The sequence below is a fragment of the Leptonychotes weddellii genome, chromosome 9 (assembly GCF_054177405.1).
Source record: "Leptonychotes weddellii isolate Sample4059 chromosome 9, ASM5417740v2, whole genome shotgun sequence".
Classification (NCBI taxonomy): Eukaryota; Metazoa; Chordata; class Mammalia; order Carnivora; family Phocidae; genus Leptonychotes; species Leptonychotes weddellii.
In genome coordinates this window covers 25,264,587-25,283,794 of record NC_138377.1, presented here as the reverse complement: position 1 = coordinate 25,283,794, position 19,208 = coordinate 25,264,587, and the positions used below count along the sequence as shown (strand labels likewise).

The 19,208-nt window shown below is 38.0% G+C and overlaps 1 protein-coding gene across 17 annotated transcripts in view; it reads right to left on the bottom strand.

The window, feature by feature from the left end:
- Positions 1 to 19,208, bottom strand: part of NUMB (NUMB endocytic adaptor protein) — a 185,171-nt gene that overhangs the window by 55,494 nt on the left and 110,469 nt on the right. For 3 of the 17 annotated variants that reach the window (XM_081830298.1, XM_081830292.1, XM_081830296.1), the window contains one exon: positions 17,705 to 17,835. The exons of 12 other annotated variants lie outside the window; for them this stretch is intronic. The gene's annotated coding sequence lies outside the window, so the exon portion shown is untranslated. The remainder of the gene's footprint in view (positions 1 to 17,704; positions 17,836 to 19,208) is intronic. 2 more of the 17 variants (XM_081830291.1, XM_081830297.1) reach the window with 1 other exon arrangement.

The following is a 19,208-nucleotide window of genomic DNA, read 5'->3' as shown; positions in this document are numbered from 1 at the left end:
AGTAACTCTAAGTTCAAACAAATCATTTCACATTTCAAAAAAACAACTATAATACTAGTTCTTATAAAACTGTAACAACCTCTAAGATTTGAAGAGATGTTATTCGAAGAACTTTCAAGCATTTTAATTGTAATAATTCAATGAGTGTTCCTTCTGATTTACCCCTCAAATCCATTCTAACTCCTGAATAAGGAAATCTGTACATGTAGGCCAAATTATAGACTGCTAACAATTTCTGAAAACATTCTGAAAACTTCCATACTTACTAGGAAAAAACCATTCCTAAACACTAAAATTTAGGGATCTTTTGGCTTACTATTAGAAAACATTAAACAAAGCAGGGACTATAACCTGTTTATAAAACATCTTTTATAAAAAGGAAGAAAATAAAGTTTCTTTTAAACATAAAGAAGAGGGGCACCTGGGTGGCTCAGTCTGTTAAGCGTCTGCCTTCAGCTCAGGTCATGATCCCAGGGTCCTGAGATAGAGCCCCATGTCAGACTCCTTGCTCAGTGGGGAGTCTGCTTCTCCCACTGCCTCTCCCCCCGCTTGCGCTCACTTGCTCTCGCAAATAAATAAATATCTTTAAAAAAATAAAAATAAACGTAAAGAAGAAAAAGTTCTACTAGGATTAAATTATTCTAAGGAAAAAATTTCTTGCAACTAGTATAACATCAGAATGTACTTTCATATCTAAAATCATCATAGAATGAAAGTAAACTAACAGCTTTCAATTATAAAGGTCCAAGTCTCACCATTAACTTTGTAAATTAAGGTATTAAACTATAGTCAATTTTTTGTTTTGTCACTGGAAGAGGTACCTCTCTAATGCTTTCAAAGGTACAGTAGAAATCGCAAATCTACAGGGAAGGAAGACTTAACTGATAAGAAACAACAGAACAATCAAGAACCAATGAATAAACATAATGAATGGTGTCCCTTTACAGAGCAGATCTCAAAATCTGAAACCACTACCTCTAGCTTTCTGTTAAGGAGCACAGCATTGGTCATTCTTTCCCTGAAGGGATTTAACCACCTCAACCAGCCTAAAAGAGATCTTAACTTTTGAAAATGACGTGACAAAGCACACAAAGGAAACATCCTTCTGTTAGGAGTGTTAAAAAGCAACGGATTAAACATTAATTCCCACATGACACCAATTAAAGACTTGAAAATCAAAGTTTGCATTGAGGAAAATAATTTTGTATCTTAAAATGCATGTCACAGCAGAACTATTACTAAATTAGCTAGTTTATACAGACAAGCCAATCTTACCACATACCTTCTTAAAAGGTAAAAATTCTGACAAACAAATGGCAATGTAAAAATCCCTGGATTTTCTAAAAATGAATTTATTCTCAAACCAAAACTGATTTATGGAGTATATGAAATAGGTATTAAATAATCAAACGACTGGACAAAAGGTAGTCCATTCCTTTCCCTTTAAGTAGATCACTCATTCCTAAACTATCTTAAGTAAGAGTCTACCTTAATCTAATAGATTTAAAAAAAATTCCATAACCTTCCCTGATAATACATCCTGTTATTACTTCTTCATATCACTTTAAAAATATACGCAAATACAAATATAAAAAAATAAAAAAGTACCCATATCCTTGCTCAAGTTGGCACTCTAAGAATCTTGAGGCAAAAAGCCCATGAAATTCCTTATTCTTAATTTCTCTTAGTAGGGGGATAGCCCTACTAAGAGTCATCCCCGAATTCACTGTCTCTGACCAATAACTCTACTGCTTTTGCCTCCTTAGTATATCTTGATTTCATTCTCCCACCCACATCAGTTCTACTATCCTCAGACATTTTTGTGTAAATTATTGCAAAAGTCTATTACTTAATGGTTGCTTTGCTGCCAAGAAAGGTTCATTAATCTGTTCTCTTGACTAGTGCCAGAATGCTTTCTAAAACACACATCTGACCATGCAATTGCTCAGCTTAAAATCCTTAACTCACTTCACAACACTTTCAAGATAAAGTCCAAATTCCTCAACTTGGCAAAACACAGACGTTTTTCATCTGGCTTCACTCACCAATCCCTATTCACATGCTAAGCTCCAGCCATACTAAACTACTTACAGATCTCCAAACAAGGCATGCATGCCCTCTTTCAGAGCCTATTTATATGTTCTTCTCTCTGCCTAGAAAGACCTTTCCCTATTTATTTGCCTCTGGTTAAAGTCTACTCATCTTTGAAGTCAACTTGGGAGTCTTCAGGGAAGTCAGCATTTTTTCTGACAAGTTCCTAGAGCTGGCCTGGGTTAGGTCCTTTCATTTCATAGGCTTCTGATTACTTCTTTTACTGTACTCATCAAGCCTTACAGCAATTTTCTATTTCCTTAATAGTAAACTCTATCTTGGGCGCCTGGGTGGCTCAGTTGGTTAAGCGACTGCCTTCGGCTCAGGTCATGATCCTGGAGTCCCGGGATCGAGTCCCACGTCGGGCTCCCTGCTCAGCAGGGAGTCTGCTTCTCCCTCTGACCCTCCCCCTCTCATGTGCTCTCTCTCAAATAAATAAATAAAATCTTTAAAAAAAAAATAGTAAACTCTATCTTATTTAAATACTACCCCTGCATTTTAACACAGGACCTCTCATATACATGGCACACTATAAAATTGAAGAACTAAAAGATAAAATAGAACCCCATCATATTTAGATAATATTTACTAGGTAGGATAAATGTAGCCACATATAAGACCAGAGAGAATCACTGGTGTTGGAAGGAGACTGCAGATGTAACGGTAGTCCAGCGTCACACTGACAAAGGAACCACTTTGACAACTTCCCTTAAAGGAAGCCATACAACCTCTGTCTAAATAATTTTAGTACAAGTTTATTTGCTCTTTGGGCAGCTATTTATTGTTGTACATCCTACTGACCAATAAGAGAACAGAGTGAAAGTGTCAACTGACTTGACATCTAAATATCTTGTGACCTTCAGTACTAATATGGTTATCAGCATTTCTACAAAGAGTATTACATATCAGTGATTTTCAAACTATGCTTTAAGTAGCCCTAGGATTTCCATGGAGGAGACCCAGGGGCCACTGATTGGACAAAAAGGGAAGGAAGTTAGAAGGTTAGACTCAACTTAGGAGGGACCTCGGGTCCCTGTCACAGCTTCATACAAACTCTATCTGATTCACATATTGGGATTCCATATACGTTTAAGGAAAGGGTTTCATGGCTGAAAATTTTTTGAAAATGAGTGATATAATCATAATAGTTCTAAAATGAACTTGGTAAAATGAAAATATGAATGATAATATCTTGCTTGCTACTTCTTAAAGGGTAACTACCAATGGCCTGTAAATAATCTAGTAATTAAAGTAAGAATTAACACATCAAGGGAGAGTCCAAACATTCTGTTTTCAAGTAATCTATATATAATGATTTTGCTCACAAAGACAAAAGAGATAACAAGAAAAAAATAGAAAATGTGTTAATTCAAAGTCACATTTACTACAGGCCCTCAATAAAGTTAAACTTTACTCCCAAATAAAGAAAACCACACCCCTTGACAAAGTCCTGGTTGAACACAGGTAAAGGATGTATTTTTGCCAGTTTAAAAACTGAGAACAAAAAATCTTACTTTGTCCTACAAAAAAAGGAAAGAAAAGAAAAAAAAAAAAAGAAATGAAATCCCCATTCTGCTAGCTACGTAACACTGTCAAATTCAGAAAATCTTTTCACAGTTCCCATACTCCTTAAATGCTCTGCCAATTTTAACACCATGATTCCAGCTCTCCTCTGTACACTTCTTTCCTCCTTGGCTCTCCCCACCACAATATCTCTATGCCTCTGATTTATCTTCAACATTTCTGTTGCTGATATCTCTGAGGGCTTCCTCTACTTTCTCCCACCGAGTGTATTTCCCAAATATCAGTCCTCAATCTGTGCTCTCTTGTTTACACTATCACTCTTGGTGAAATAATCAATTCAAACTACTATTGGGAAATCATTATTTCCCAATAATACTTTTAAATCTTGCTCTTGTACTTAAATTTCTCTATTTGGGTGCATGGATGTTGCCTCAAATACATCAATTTAAAGTTAAATCATCAGCTCTTATCTCCCCTTAAGTCCTCCCCTTCTGTCCCAATTTGTTTGGGTCAGTAAAAATAGAACTTACTATGTGATGGGCCCTAATGCAGATGCTAGTGGATACAGAAATAAGACAACTTGGCTTTAGGTGGCTCTCTCCCCTCATAAAAGGTAATTTCTGTACAATATGGTGAATGTAATAATAGCACTATAGTGTTACCAAAGCACAGTTTGGGTTCAGGAAACATTTCCTATAGGAGATATCGCCCGACTTAACTTTTAAAGGAAGCCACATATAGTAGGAGGGAAAAAATATTCCAGGTGGAGGCAACAGCATCAACAAATGTGTAGATGCAGGAAATTAAATGCTGGACAGCAATGCAAAAAGAGTGCAGACAAGGATCAGGTGCTGATTTTATCCTACAGACAACTAGAAGCCACTAAAAGGTTTTACACACATCAGTGTCAGAGTTGCAATACAGTTACATTACTCTGGTGGCAGTATGGAAAACAAATCTGAGGGCAAAAGACTATAGATGAGTTAGAAGGCATTTTAAATAGTCTAGGCAAGTTATGACAAGAGCTTGAACTAGGGCAGTGGTGTAGGGAGAAAAAAGAGGAGTAAAGAAAAGTTTAAAAAGGGCGCCTGGGTGGCTCAGTTGGTTGGGCGACTGCCTTCGGCTCAGGTCGTGATCCTGGAGTCCCGGGATCGAGTCCCGCATCGGGCTCCCTGCTCGGCAGGGAGTCTGCTTCTCCCTCTGACCCTCCTCCTCTCAAGCTCTCTGTCTCTCATTCTCTCTCTCAAATAAATAAATAAAATCTTAAAAAAAAAAAAAAAGTTTAAAAGTAAGAGTAGCAGAGAGAATTGAGTCAACATGATATAACTGTGCCTCAGGAAATTTTTTTTGCCCAGGATGATAAGACTAAACCAGTAATTAGCTTTACTGTTTGCTTCAGGAAATTCTTACAAACTAACTTATCTGGGCAAACAGTGTGTACATCAGGGCAAAGAGCTCTCCTGACAGGATAACAAATTACTTCAAGAGCCTTTTCTTATTATGTCCACTAATTCCAAATACCATGTCACAAACTTTGCCCACCCTAACCAGTTCCCCATCTTGAAGGATGTGCCTTACACCATGTGAATCCCAATCTTAAAACCCTAGAAATACCCTTTCCTAACTTCCCCTAACTACCAAGACTCTGTCAAAGTGGTGCTTTCCCTTGTTGCTGTAAGTTTAATAACCTCAGCTTTGCTGAATCAACAGGATTCTCTTTGTGGGAAAAGTCAACAGCAGGAATTGGTGTCTGACTACGGAAGATGGGGAAGAGAAAGAGATACAAATATGACTCCTCTAAGTTTTAAGCCTCAGCAAACTGAACTGTTGAACTTGAGGGGCTTGTTGATAGGGCTTCGAAGTAGAGATGTATGTAAGCCTTGAAGCTCAGGGGAGAAGTCAGGGCAACCATAGACAATCAATCATGGTAGGTGAAAACGTTTCCTGTGGTCATCTCTTTATTTTCCTCCTTTCCTAACAGGAGTTAGGATGCAGTAATTAGAATTAAACCCAAAATACTCAAACATGATAAACAGAGGTGCATAACTGGCCAGTATATACTAATACAGCCATACCAGTGATTATATTTTTGCAATGCTTACATTCTAGATGGTAAACAGTCACTGTGCTGAGCTCCTCTCCTGGCATCCACTGCTTGACCTTCCACAACTCAACAACTAATAGGTTAACACCTGGTTTAACAGAGTACTAAGGCCAGTGAAGATTATGACTGGTCAGCAACAGCGCAAGACAGATTCCAAAAGTCCCATCTCTCTCAGGCACAGTTGTTGGCTCCCTTTACGGTCCCAGAGGGTTGCCCTGCCTTCACGTGCTCCTTCCTGGTCCCAGGTAGGAACAGTGAGGAGAATGCAATAGCCCTCCAACCTGTCCACCAAATTGGCCCCCATCTCTACATGTTCCCCCGTGAGATCAGGAATACACTTGTTAGGGGAGACAGCACCTTAAGCAGTGACACAAACTTCCCAGTAGTCAAACAGACCAACTAGTTCTTCATTAATGGATAAAATAGCAAGATCCAATTATATGCTGCCTACAATAAACCCACTTTAAACATAAAGACACAAATAGGTTGAAAGTAAAAGGACAGAAGACAATACACCAATTAATACTAGTCAAAATAAAGCTGGAATGGCTATATATTCCCTTCTCAATAATCAATAGAATAATGAATAAGCAGAAATCAGCAAGGATGTAAACAGCAAAACTTGAACAACAGTATTAACCAACATGACCTGATTGACACTTACAGAATTCTTCTATTCAATGATAACAGAATATACATTCTTCTCAAGTGCATGTGGAATGTTTACAAACATAGACCACGTTCTGGGCCATAAAACAAGTCTCAAATTAAAAAGGGTTCAAATCGTACAAAGTATGATCTCTGACCACAGAATTAAGTCACCAAATATTTGGAAACTACATTTCAAAATAGCCCATGGGTAAAAGTACAAATCAAAAGGGAATTCAGAAAGTATTTTGAACTAAATGAAAACAATATATAAAAATTTACAGGATGCTGCAAAAGCACTACCTAGAAATTTACGGCATTGAACCAGTGGTTCTCAATCAGGGACATTCATTGCCCATCTGGACACATTTGGCAGTATCTGGAAATATTTTTGGTTGTTGCCGGGGGTTGCTATTGGCATCTAGTGGGTACTGACCAGGGATACTGCTAAATGTCCTATAATGCATAGGACAGCCCTCTCAACAAAACATTATTCAGCTTAAAATGCCAATAGTCCCACTATTGAGAAATCCTGCACTAAATGTCCATATTTTTTTTAAAAAAGGGTCTTATTTAAATCCATGTTCTCAGCTTCCACCTATAGAAACTAAAGGGACAAAGAAATGCAAAGTAAGCAGAAAAAAAGGAACTAGTAAAGATCAGAACAGAAAGCAGTAAAGTAGGAAAACAAAGACAGAGAAAAGGAAATCAAAAGCTGATTCTTTGAGAAGATTAATAAAACTGATAAACCTGTAGCCACACTAATGGGGGAAAGATACAAATGACCAATATCAAGAATGGAGAGGTATCATCACATAGATTCCAGAGACATTAAAAAGAATAATAAAGGAATATTATGAACAAGTTTCTGCTAATAAATTCATGGACAATATGGAAAAATATCTTGCAAGACCCAAACTACCACAGCTTACTCAAGAAGAAATAGATAACCTAAACAGGCCTATACCTAACCTATTAATGAAACTGAATTTATAGTTAAAAATCTTTCCACAAATGGGACGCCTGGGTGGCTCAGTCAGTTAAGTGTCTGCCTTCAGCTCAGGTCATGATCCCAGAGTCCTGGGATCGGGTCCCGCATTGGGCTCCCTGCTCTGTGGGGAGCCTGCTTCTCGCTCTCCCTCTGCGGCTCCCCCTGCTTGTGTGCTCTCTCTCTCTGTTAAATAAATAAATAAAATCTTTAAAAAGAAAAAAAAAAATCTTTCCACAAAGACAACTCCTAGGCTAAATGGATTCACTGCTGAATTCTCCCGAACATTTAAGAAATCATACCAATTCTATACAAACTCCTCCCAAAAAGTTGAAGAGGAGGGAATATTTTCAAATTCCTCTCTCAGGCTAACACTACTCTGATGCCCAAACCAAACAAAAACATTATTTAAAAAGTAAGCTACAGACAAATATCTCCCATAAGCATACATGCAACAATTCTAAACAAAAATTTAGCAAATCAAACCAAACAAAACATTAAAAGGATAATACATCAAGACCACATGGAGTTTTTCTAAGAAATGCAGTTAGTTAACATCCAAAAATCAATGTAATTCACCTTATTAGCAAAATTTAAATGTCCTGTCAATATTTAAGTTTGCAGCTATATTTTTCCTTCTTCGAATTCAAAGATTATATACTGAACTAAGATTTTTTTTAATGAGTTAAAGTCAACTAATTTTAAGCATAATTTTTTTCTCTCTCTCTATATATGTACATGTATACATTCCATAGAGAGTTAAGATCTAGCCCTGATTTGTGTGTGTGAATTCCAGTGTTGTACTTCCAACTCCAACTCAAGATGTCTCCAAATCAAATTTATCTTTTCTTTCAAACAAGCTCTTCTTCCTGATTTTCCTATTTCTACATAGTACTTTTATATCCATCAAAGCTTTAAAATGACAACAAACTCTAGGTCCATCTCTGACACTTTTCCATAATTCTTCTATACCCAGTCCATCAACTGATGCTACTGGATGAGAGTATCAGTATATCTCTGGCATTCAGTCCTTCCTATTCCTAACAGCCCTGGTTTTTTTTAAAAAAAAAAAAGGGGGGGGGCGCACTTTATCCATGAACTTCTGCAACAACCCCTGGACTCTAATCTTCCTATATGGTTATGCCAGATTAAGATTCCTAAAATTCATCCTTGATTGTTTCAAAACTGTTGAAGATTCTACAGTTTAGTTTGTGACTTTGGCCTTCAGGAACCTCTACAATTTGAACCCAACCTTTTTCTGGCCTCATCTCCCAGTACCTCCCTATAAAATCCTATGAAAATCAAGCCTTTCAAATATGCTGTGGCCTTTTCATTTCTCTTTGTTTCTTCACACTGTATTTTCTAATTGTAATATTTTACTTTTGTCTTCTTTCAACTAAAATACTTCACCACTGTATGATAATGAAACTGCTCTTAAAGTAATTTTACCAAAGAAGTAACAAATGTTACTTGTAAAGAGCACAAAAAAACAGAAAAGTCCAAAGAATGAAATACAAATGGCCTATAATCCCATTAAGCAGAAAAAACTTCCATTGACATTGGAGTTTCTTCTTTGTCCTTTTCTATACATATGCTTTTTTTCTTTTTATTAAAAAGGGATCAGGGCACCTGGCTGGCTCAGTCCACAGACCATTCAACTCTTGATCTCAGGGTTATTAAGTTCGAGTCCCTGGTCGGCTGTAGAGACTACTTAAAAATAAAGTCTTTGGGGCACCTGGGTGGCTCAGTTGTTAAGTGTTTGCCTTCGGTTCAGCCCCGCTGCAGGCTCCCTGCTCAGTGGGAAGCCTGCTTCTCCCTCTCCCACTGCCCCCTGCTTGTGTTCCCTTTCTTGCTGTGTCTCTATCAAATAAATAAAATCTTAAAAAAAAAAATAAATAAAGTCTTTAAGGGACACCCGAATGGCTCAGTCAGTTAAGGGTCTGCCTTTGGCTCAGGTCATGATCCCAGGGTCCTGGAATAGAGCCCCACATCACCCTGGGGGGGGGTCCCCACTCAGCGGGGAGTCTCCTTCTCCTTCTCCCTCTGCCCCTCCCCGTTTGTACTTTCTCTCTCACTCACTCTCAAATAAATAAAATCTTTAAAAAAAAATTAAGTCTTTAAGAATAAGTAAATAAAAAATAAAAATAAAAAAGTGATCACATATCTCACTCTAAGCAAGGCAAATTTGAAAGTCTTTCTGTCCTTTTCAGAGCAGTATTTTTACAATCTAGATCTAGTAATTCAGAGAAATAAGATTTATATGCTTTTGTTATAATCAAAAATTCATATCTGAAAAGAGAAAAAAGGTTTCACATTTCTTTTTTTTTTTGGTTTCACATTTCTTTAAAGACAAGATTTGTTTCACTCAACACCTAGTACAGGCATTTGTTCATGTAAATTTTAATTTATATACAAAAACCCTCAAATATTTTCATTAGAATGTATTCAATAAGTATTTATTGACTACCTACCATGCCATGCAGCAATAAATTATAAAATATAGAGCAAAAACCCTGCCTCTATGAAGGAGATAGACAGAAAATAAAAAGGCAAATTATTTACAGTGGTGTGCTGAGTGGTAAGTTCAAATGATAAATTCTCATTTATTCATTGCATTATTATTTCATTCTTTGCAAGTTTGCAAACCAGGTGTTAAACACAGCCTTTATTAAAAATTAAAAGGAAAAATAAAATAAAAGGAAATATAAAATAAAAAAGGAAAAATAAAAATGTAAAATTATATAAGTTATTTTAAAACAAAGGCAATAAATACTAAAAACTCATCACTTCCTAATTATTTTACTATGTTTTATTATCTATGCTGCTGAAATTATTTATGATTTTGTATCTGTATGGTGGAAGAGCTATGTAATGCTGGGCTATTGTATATCTGTCCACAACATCATGTTCACTGACTTCATGTTGGTGGCTTGAAATCGGCCATGGTGACAGTATTTATACCATGGAACTTGGCAAAAACTACAGTCTTAGCTTGAATGTTTTGTGACTGTCTAGATCTAAGAAACTGATGGAGAAAATGTTGACTAAACTCAAAAGTATGTGGTATCTATAACCATTACATTATGAATAGCACAAAAAAATTGAGAACATATTCTTCTAGTATTTCAAAACTATTATCCAGTTGAGCAAAGAAGTTTCTCAGGCCATTGACATATCAGTGAAATGTTGATGCACATCTTCGTTGTTTCACTTTCACCTTACTCATCAGCACAAACAGAAATATCAACCATCATAACTACACTCAGAGAACTAGTAGTGAAACACTTACTAGCACACCACTGACTTGTATGTTAGAAGACAGTAAAGCTATGCAGAAAAAGATGAACAGGGTTAAGAGGGGGATTAGAAGTGCTGGAGGCAGGGATAAAGTTTTAAGTTAAGAAAGTAACATTTGAGGGGCGCCTGGGTGGCTCAGTCGTTAAGCGTCTGCCTTCGGCTCAGGTCATGGTCCCAGGGTCCTGGGATCGAACCCCGCATCGGGCTCCCTGCTCCGCGGGAGGCCTGCTTCTCCCTCTCCCACTCCCCCTGCTTGTGTTCCCTCTCTCTCGCTGTGCCTCTCTGTCAAATAAATAAAATCTTTAAAAAAAAAAAAAGAAAGAAAGAAAGTAACATTTGAGCAAAGAATTGAAGGAGGTAAAAAAGTAAGCCATGCGAGCAGGATGAGAATTCCAGAAAAAGAAAATCAGTGCAATCCCCTGAGGGGGTGGCTTGCCCAGAGTACCTGACAAACAGAAAGGAGGTCAGTGCATTCAGTGCAAAATGAAACAATAGACTAGGAGAGATGAAACCAGATGGGTTACATAGGGCAAAGTCATATAGGGTCTTGTAGGCTAAACACTTTGATTTTTTCCTCTGAGAGAAATGGGAAGCCACGGGAAGGTTCTATATAGAACTTAGTTTTGCGTTTGGCTGCTGGGTTAAGAATGGACTGAAGATTTCCTTTTTGATTTCGTGGTTGAACCATTCATTGTTTACAGCATGTTATCTGGACTTCACTTATTGTGTTCTTTCCAGATTTTTTTTCTTGTGATTGATTTCTAGTTTCATACCATTCTGGTCAGAAAAGATGCATGATAGGATTTCAGTTTTTGTGAATTTATTGAGATTTGTTTTAGGGCCTAACATGATCTGCTCTAGAGAATGTTCCAGGTGCACTTAAAAAGAATGTGTATTCTGCTGCTTTTGCGTGGTATGTTGTGTATATATCTGTTAGATCCATCTAGTCCAATGTGTCATGAAAGCCACTGGGCACCTGGCTGGCTCAGTCAGTAGAGCATGTCACTCGATCTCAGCATTTTAGGTTTGAGCCTCTCAGCGTTTTAGGTTTGAGCCTCACATTGGGTGTAGAAATTACTTAAAAAAATAAAGTCTTTAAAAAATAAAAAGAACCAAAAAAACAAAGCCACTAGTTTCCTTGTTGATTTTCAATCTGGATGATCTACTCATAGATTTAAGTGGGATGTTAAATTCCCCTACTATTATTGTATTACTGTTGATTTCTTCCTGTATCTCTGTTAATAGTTGCTTTTTGTATTTAGGTGCTCCCATGTTGGGTGTATAAATGTTTACAATTGTTATATCCTCTTGTTGGATTGTTCCATTTCTGATTACACAGTGTCCTTCTTTATCTCTTGTTATATTCTTTGTTTTAAATTCTATTTTGCTTATATAAGTATTGCTACCCGAGCTTTCTCTGCACTTCCATTTGCATTGTAAATGTTTTTTCACCCCTTCACTTTCAATCTGCCTGTGCCTTTAGGTCTCAAGCGAGTCTTTCAGGTAAACTGGTACAGCCACTGTGGAAAAAGAGTATGGAGTTTCCTTAAAAAGTTAAAAATAGAATTACCATATGATCTAGTAATTCCACTACTGGGTATTTACCCAAAGAAAACGAAAACACAAATTCAAAAAAACATATATGCACCCTTATGTTTACTGCATTATTTACCATAGCCAAGATAGGGAAGCAACCCAAGTGTCCATGAATAGATGAATGGATAAAGATGTGGTATATTTATACAATGGAATACTACTCAGTCATAAAAAAGAATGAGATCTTACCATTTGCAACAACACGGACTCTACAGGATATAAAGCTAAGTGAAGTCAGTCAGTCAGAGAAACACAAATATCATATGATCTCACTCATATGTGGAATTTAAGAAACAAAACAAACGAACAAAGAAAAAAGATGACAAACAAAAAAACCCACACTCTTAAATACAGAGAACAAACTGGTGGCTGTCAGAGGGGAGATGGTGGGGGGATGGATGAAACAGATAAAGGGATTAAGAGTACACTTATGATGGGGTGCCTTAGTCGGTTGAATGTCCGACTCTTGGATTCAGCTCAGGTCACAGTCTCAGGGTCGTGGGATTGAGCCCCGCTCTTGGACTCCGAGCTCAGTGGGGAGTTTGCTTGGGATTCTCTCCCTCTCCCTTTCTCTCTCTCTCTAAAATATATAAATAAATCTTTTTTTTTTTTTAAAGGAGCACACTTTTAATGAGCAACGAGTACTGTATGGAATTGCTGAGTCAGTATATTGTACCTGAAACTAATCTAACACTATATGCTAATTATATGTGAATAAAAAGTGTTTTGGAACTAGACAGAGGTGGTGGTTGTACAACACTGTGAATGTGCTAAATACCACTGAATTGTTCACTTAAAAAACAAAAAAGAAAATGGACTGATGAGAACAAGAATGAAGGCAGGGAGACAATTAGGAGGCTACTATTAAGTAATCCTGTAGATGATGGTGAACTGGATCCAAATGGTTAATAGTAGAAGCTCCTGAATCTTGGGGCGCCTGGGTGGCTCAGTCATTAGGCGTCTGCCTTCGGCTCAGGTCATGATCCCAGGGTCCTGGGATCGAGCCCCACATCGGGCTCCTTGCTCAGCGGGAAGCCTGCTTCTCCCTCTCCCACTCCCCCTGCTGTGTTCCCTCTCTCACTGTCTCTGTCAAATAAATAAAATCTTTAAAAAAAAAAAAAAAAAAAGAAGCTCCTGAATCTTATTTCCGTAACAGCTTTAGAAAATGCACTATTCACTGATACAATCTGTTGAAATCACATTGAGACAATTTCAATGGGAGAGAGGTGTATGAGATTCTACTATTAATGCTGAAATTAAAGACAATATTCTAAAACAAAGTAACAGCTCAACTGTTTCAAATAGGAAGTCTTATCTACAATGATCAAAAAATCAGCTGAACTGTCATACTTTTCATGGTAATTAACCTCATGCTTGACAAAATAAATTTCTTTAACACTAAGTATAAAGTAAATGAAGGATTACATGCACATACAGTAATTTGCTCTACATAGGAAAGAACAAGAAGAGATATATAGATAGATAATAATAGATAAATTATCAGGTATCCACTGTGTGAATGGTACTACAGTAGGAGTTTCATGTGCAAACTTACAGACTGTTAAGAGATAATTGTCCCTGGGGCACCTGGGTGGCTTAGTTGGTTAAGTGTCCAACTCTTGATCTCACCTCAGGTCTTGATCTTAGGGTTGTGAGTTCAAGCCCCATGTTGGCCCCACTGGGCGTGGAGCCCACTTGAAAAAAAATAAAAAGAAAGAAGAAGTAACTGTCCCTAACCACGGGAAGCCCTCATTAAAGGGAAGAGACAAATTAATTATAGGATCAGCTCCTAAATGCTCCCTATAAGACATCACAAATAGGGCGCCTGGGTGGCTCAGTTGGTTGAGCGACTGCCTTCGGCTAAGGTCATGATCCTGGAGTCCCGGGATCGAGTCCCGCATCGGGCTCCCTGCTCAGCAGGGAGTCTGCTTCTCCCTCTGACCCTCCCCCCTCTCATGCTCTCTCTCTCTATCTCGTTCTCTCTCTCAAATAAATAAATAAATAAATAAATAAATAAGACATCACAAATAAAAAATGGCAAAATAAAGCTCCAAATAAAGGAAAGCTTTCTAAATTGATTCTCTGTAAGAAAAACTTAACTGGTAAGCAAGCAAAGGTTCATCTGACTTGTTATACCCAACAATGAAGGAGGTTAAAATTCCCAAATGAATCATCTATGGCCAGTTCAGTCACATCAAGTATACCACTATTATGTCTTAAAACAAAATTCTCTAATACAGAAAAAAGAACAATAATTGTTTCACATGGTAGCCACAAGCTGGAAATGGTCTTATCTACTGGAAAAACGTAATAAAACTAAAAAGACCAAGAATTAATGGCACAAAAGGTATAATTTCTAACAATGACTTATCAATATGGCATTATGTAGTTAGCTTTATGGTTATAAAGTTGGATTATTTTAATATAAAAAAGTTTTAATAAGAGCTATTGACCACTAACTCTATAACAATGCAAGAGTTTTTCTATAGTGGTTATTTACATTGGAATGAACTATACAGTAAGTCTGCAAAAGCCTCACTTTCTTAAAGTATGGGTTAAGGATTCTGGAAACTATATTTTATACATACACCCCAAACAAGACACTAATCTAACAAAAGAATTTCCTTTAATCTGTAAATGTTTGTAAAAGATCATCTGAAAATGAAAGACATGCCACAAATTAGGAGAATATATACCATATATAAACAAAATATTAGTATCCTAACATTTAAAGACTTCTAAAAAACAATAAGCAAATCAAATTATCAGTTTAAAATAGAGTATCAATGGAAAATGAGCAAAATATACTATAAGTATTTTACAAAGTTAGAGAAATGACCAATGAATACATGAAGAAAATGCTCAACCTCAGTAGTAATCAGGAACATGCCAATCAAAACACCCTATGTCATTTTACCTCTATCAGTTTAACAAATATTAAAGAATCAAACAATAAGATATGGGACAAAAGGCATTCATTCTTATTCCCTTAATAGGAGCATAAATTGGTGCAACCATTTTGAAAACTAATTTGGCATTGCGTAGGAAAGTTGAAGACACACATACCCTTACAACTCAGCAATTCCACTTCTAGGTATATATCCCTGAGAAACTCTTACACATGTGCACAGAAAGGTGTACAACATAATGTCTGTGTAGCATTGTTTGTGGTTAGTAACAGTAAAAGAATAACACTAGAATCTAATTATCCATTCACATAAGAAATACAGAATATTCACACACTGGAATACTACCCAGAAGTAAAAATGATACCTCAATGAAAAATAAATCTCAGGGGCGCCTGGGTGGCTCAGTCAGTTAAGTGTCTGCCTTCGGCTCAGGTCATGATCCCAGGGTCCTGGGACTGAGCCCTGAGTTGGGCTCCCTGCTCAGCAGGGAGTCTGCTTCCTCTCTCCCTCTGCCCTCCCCCTGCTTCTGCTCTCTCTCTCTCTCTTTCTCTGTGTCAAATAAATAAATAAAATGTTTTAAAAAATAATAAATTAATCAAGAGAAAAAGAAGTAAAAATGAATGATTTACAGAATATAACATGGATGAATCTCACAATGTTGAAGAAGGATGTTATGATTCCTTTATATAGATATTAACAACTAACACTCAAACAATACTGCCTGTGTAATAGGCACCGTACACTGTGCCCTCTGCATATAATGATTCATTTAATCCTTATAACAGCCCTATCAGGTAAATTCTGTTTTTTTCAAATTTTCTTTCTTTCTTTATTTGAGAGAGAGAGAGAGAGAAAGAAAGACGGGAGACGCAGAGGGGGAGGTTGAGGGACAAGCAGACTCCGTGCTGAGCACAGAGCCCGACATAGGGTTGGATCCCATAACCCTGAGATCATGACCTGAGCCAAAACCAAGAGTCAGATACTCAACCAACTGAGCCACCCAGGCACCCCAGGTGAATTCTATTTTTAATCTCTATTACCCATACATGAAGAAACAGGCCTGGAGAAGTAATACGCCCTAATCACATGATGGCATAACCACCTGTCATGAGAATCTGTGCTCTTAGACCCCTGACATTACACTGCCTCTCAAAAATACGCAAAACTAAACAACATCTAGGGATACATACATAATTACCAAAACTATAAAGAAAATACAAACATAATTAAGAGCAGTGTTACTGAGGGAAAAGTAAAAGGCACGTAATTGGGAAAGGTTCACATGGGGACTTCAAAGTTTCAATAATGTTCTAATTCTTTTTTTTTTTAATTCCAGTATAGTTAACATACAGTATTATATGAGTTTCTGGTGTACAATTAGTGATTCGACAATTCTATACATTACTTAGCGATTATCATAAGTATACTCTTACTTCCCTTTTCCTATTTCACCCATCCCACCACCTACCTTCCCTCTGGTAACCATCAACTTGATCTCTATAGTTAAGTCTATTACTTTTGTTTTTGTCTCCTTTTTAATATGTTCATTTCTTTTGTTTTTTCTTTTTTTTTTCCACCAGTGAGATCATATGGTATTTGTCTTTCTCTGATGGAATTATTTCACTTAGCATTATACCCTCTAGATCCATCCACATTGTTGCAAATGGCAAGATTCCATTTGTTTTCCTAGCTGAGTAATATTCCATTGTATAAAACACTACACCTTCTTTATCCATTCACCTATCAATGGACACTTGGGCTGCTTCCATAATTTGAATACTGTAGAAAATGCTGCAATGAAGATAGGGCTGCATGTATCCCTCTGAATTAGTATTTTTGTATTCTTTGGGTAGTAAATACCTAGTAGTCCAATTGCTGGATAAAAGGGTAATTCTATTTTTTAATTTTCTGAGGAACCTCCATACTGTTTTCCAGAGTGGCTGCATCAGTTGCATTCCTACCAACACTGCAAAAGAGTTCCCCTTTTTCCACATCCTTGCCAACACCAGCTGTTCTTTGTGTTGATTTTAGCCAGTCTGACAGGTGTGAGGTGCTCTTTGTGATTTTGATTTGCATTTTCCTCATGATGAGTGACATTGATCATCCTTTCATGTGTCTGTTCGCCATCTGTGTATTTTCGTTGGAGAAATGTCTGTTCATGTCTTCTGCCCATTTCTTAATTGGATTATTTGTTTTTTTGGGGTGTTGAGTTGTATATAAGTTTTTTTTTTTAAGATTTATTTATTTGAGAAAGAGAGAGTGTGAGAGCGTGTGCATGTGCACAAGCTGGAGGAGGGGCAGAGGGAGGAGAGAATCCTCAAGCAGACTCTGCTAAGAATGGAGCCTGACATGCGGCTCAATCCCAGGACCCTGTGATCATGACCTGAGCCAATATCAAGAGTCAGACACTCAACCGACTGAGCCACCCAGGCTCCTCATGGGCTTTCTATTCTGTTCCATTGATCTATGTGCCTATTTTTGTGCCAGATGATACCAGTTTGATTACTACAGCTTTGTAGCATATCTTGAAATCTAGGTTTCTGATACCTTCAGTTTTGTTTTTCTTCTTCAAGAATGCTTTGGCTGGGGGGCGGAGCAAGATGGCAGAGGAGTAGGAGACCTGGATTTCGTCTGGTCTCAGGAATTCAGCTGGATAGGGATCAAACCATTCTGAACACCTACAAAACTCAACAGGAGATTGAAGAAAAGAATAGCAACAACTCTCTGAACAGAAAAGCGACCACTTTCTGGAAGGTAGGACATGCAGAGAAGTGAATCTGAGGTGATATTCGGGAGGACAGACAGCAGGGTAGGGGGCCTCCGTTGGCCGCTTCTGGCAAGTGATATAGCAGCGGAGCACAAAATCAGAACTTTTATAAGTCTGCTCCGCTGAGGGGCATCGCTCCAGTGGCTAAGCGGGGGGTGGAACCCTCGTGGGACAGTGTGGTCTCAGGACCCTCGGGGTCACAGAAAGATTGGGGGTGCCTGAGTGTGGCAGAGCTCCCAGGTATCGGAGCGGGGAAGCCAGCTGCAGAGATGGAGCCGAGGAGAGGGCTCTCAGCTCGGGGTTGCCATAAACCGTGATCTGTGGCACAGTCCGGCCACTGCTCCTCCAGCAGGGACCCAGCAGGAGGCAGATCTGGGGAGACTCCCCTTCCTCCCGCGGGGAGAGTGGTGTGGGAGCGCACCACAGGGATCTGCTGGGTTTGGAGACTCCACACCGAGTCCGGTGCCAGAGATAGAAACGCTCAGTCACAGGCTGGGTGAGCACGGAGTGCAGCCGGAGACCGGGGAGACGGGAGTGATTGACTGCTTTTCTCTGCGGGCGCACTGAGGAATGGGGGCCCGAGTTCTCGGTTCCTCCAGGGTGGAGACTGGGAGGCCACCATTTCACTCTCGTCCTCCAAAGCTGTACGGAGAGCTTGCAGGGAACAAAAGCTCCCGAGAGCAAACCCGAGCAGATTACTCAGCCCGGACCAGGCAAGGGCGGGGCAATTCTGCCTCTGGCAAAAACATTTGGGAACCACGGCAACAGGCCCCTCCCCAAGAAGATCAACGAGAACAACCAGCCAAGACCAAGTTTCCCTATCAATGAGAACGGCTGAACTCCAGTGCTAGGGGAATAATGCACATAGAATCCATGGCTTTTTTACCATGATTCTTTAGTCTTTCAAAGTTAATTTAACTGTCTTTTTTTTTTAATTTTTCTTTTTCCCTTTTTCAACCAACATCTTATCAATCCCTTTTTTTAAAAAACATTTTTATTTTTCATTTTTAGAGTCATATTCTATCCCTTCATAGTAGTTACCCTTATTTTTGGCATATATATATATAAGTTGTTCTCTCTTTAAAATTTTGAGATAGTTTCTTCTAACAGATCAAAATATACCCTAAATCTCTAGTGTATGGTTTTGTTCTATTCTCCTGCCTGATCACATTCTCTCCCATTTTTTTCTTTTTTTTTTTAATCCTCTTCTTTCTTTTTTCAAACAACTTCTTATCAATTCCTTTTATAAAATTTTTTATAATTTTCATCTTTACAGTCATATTC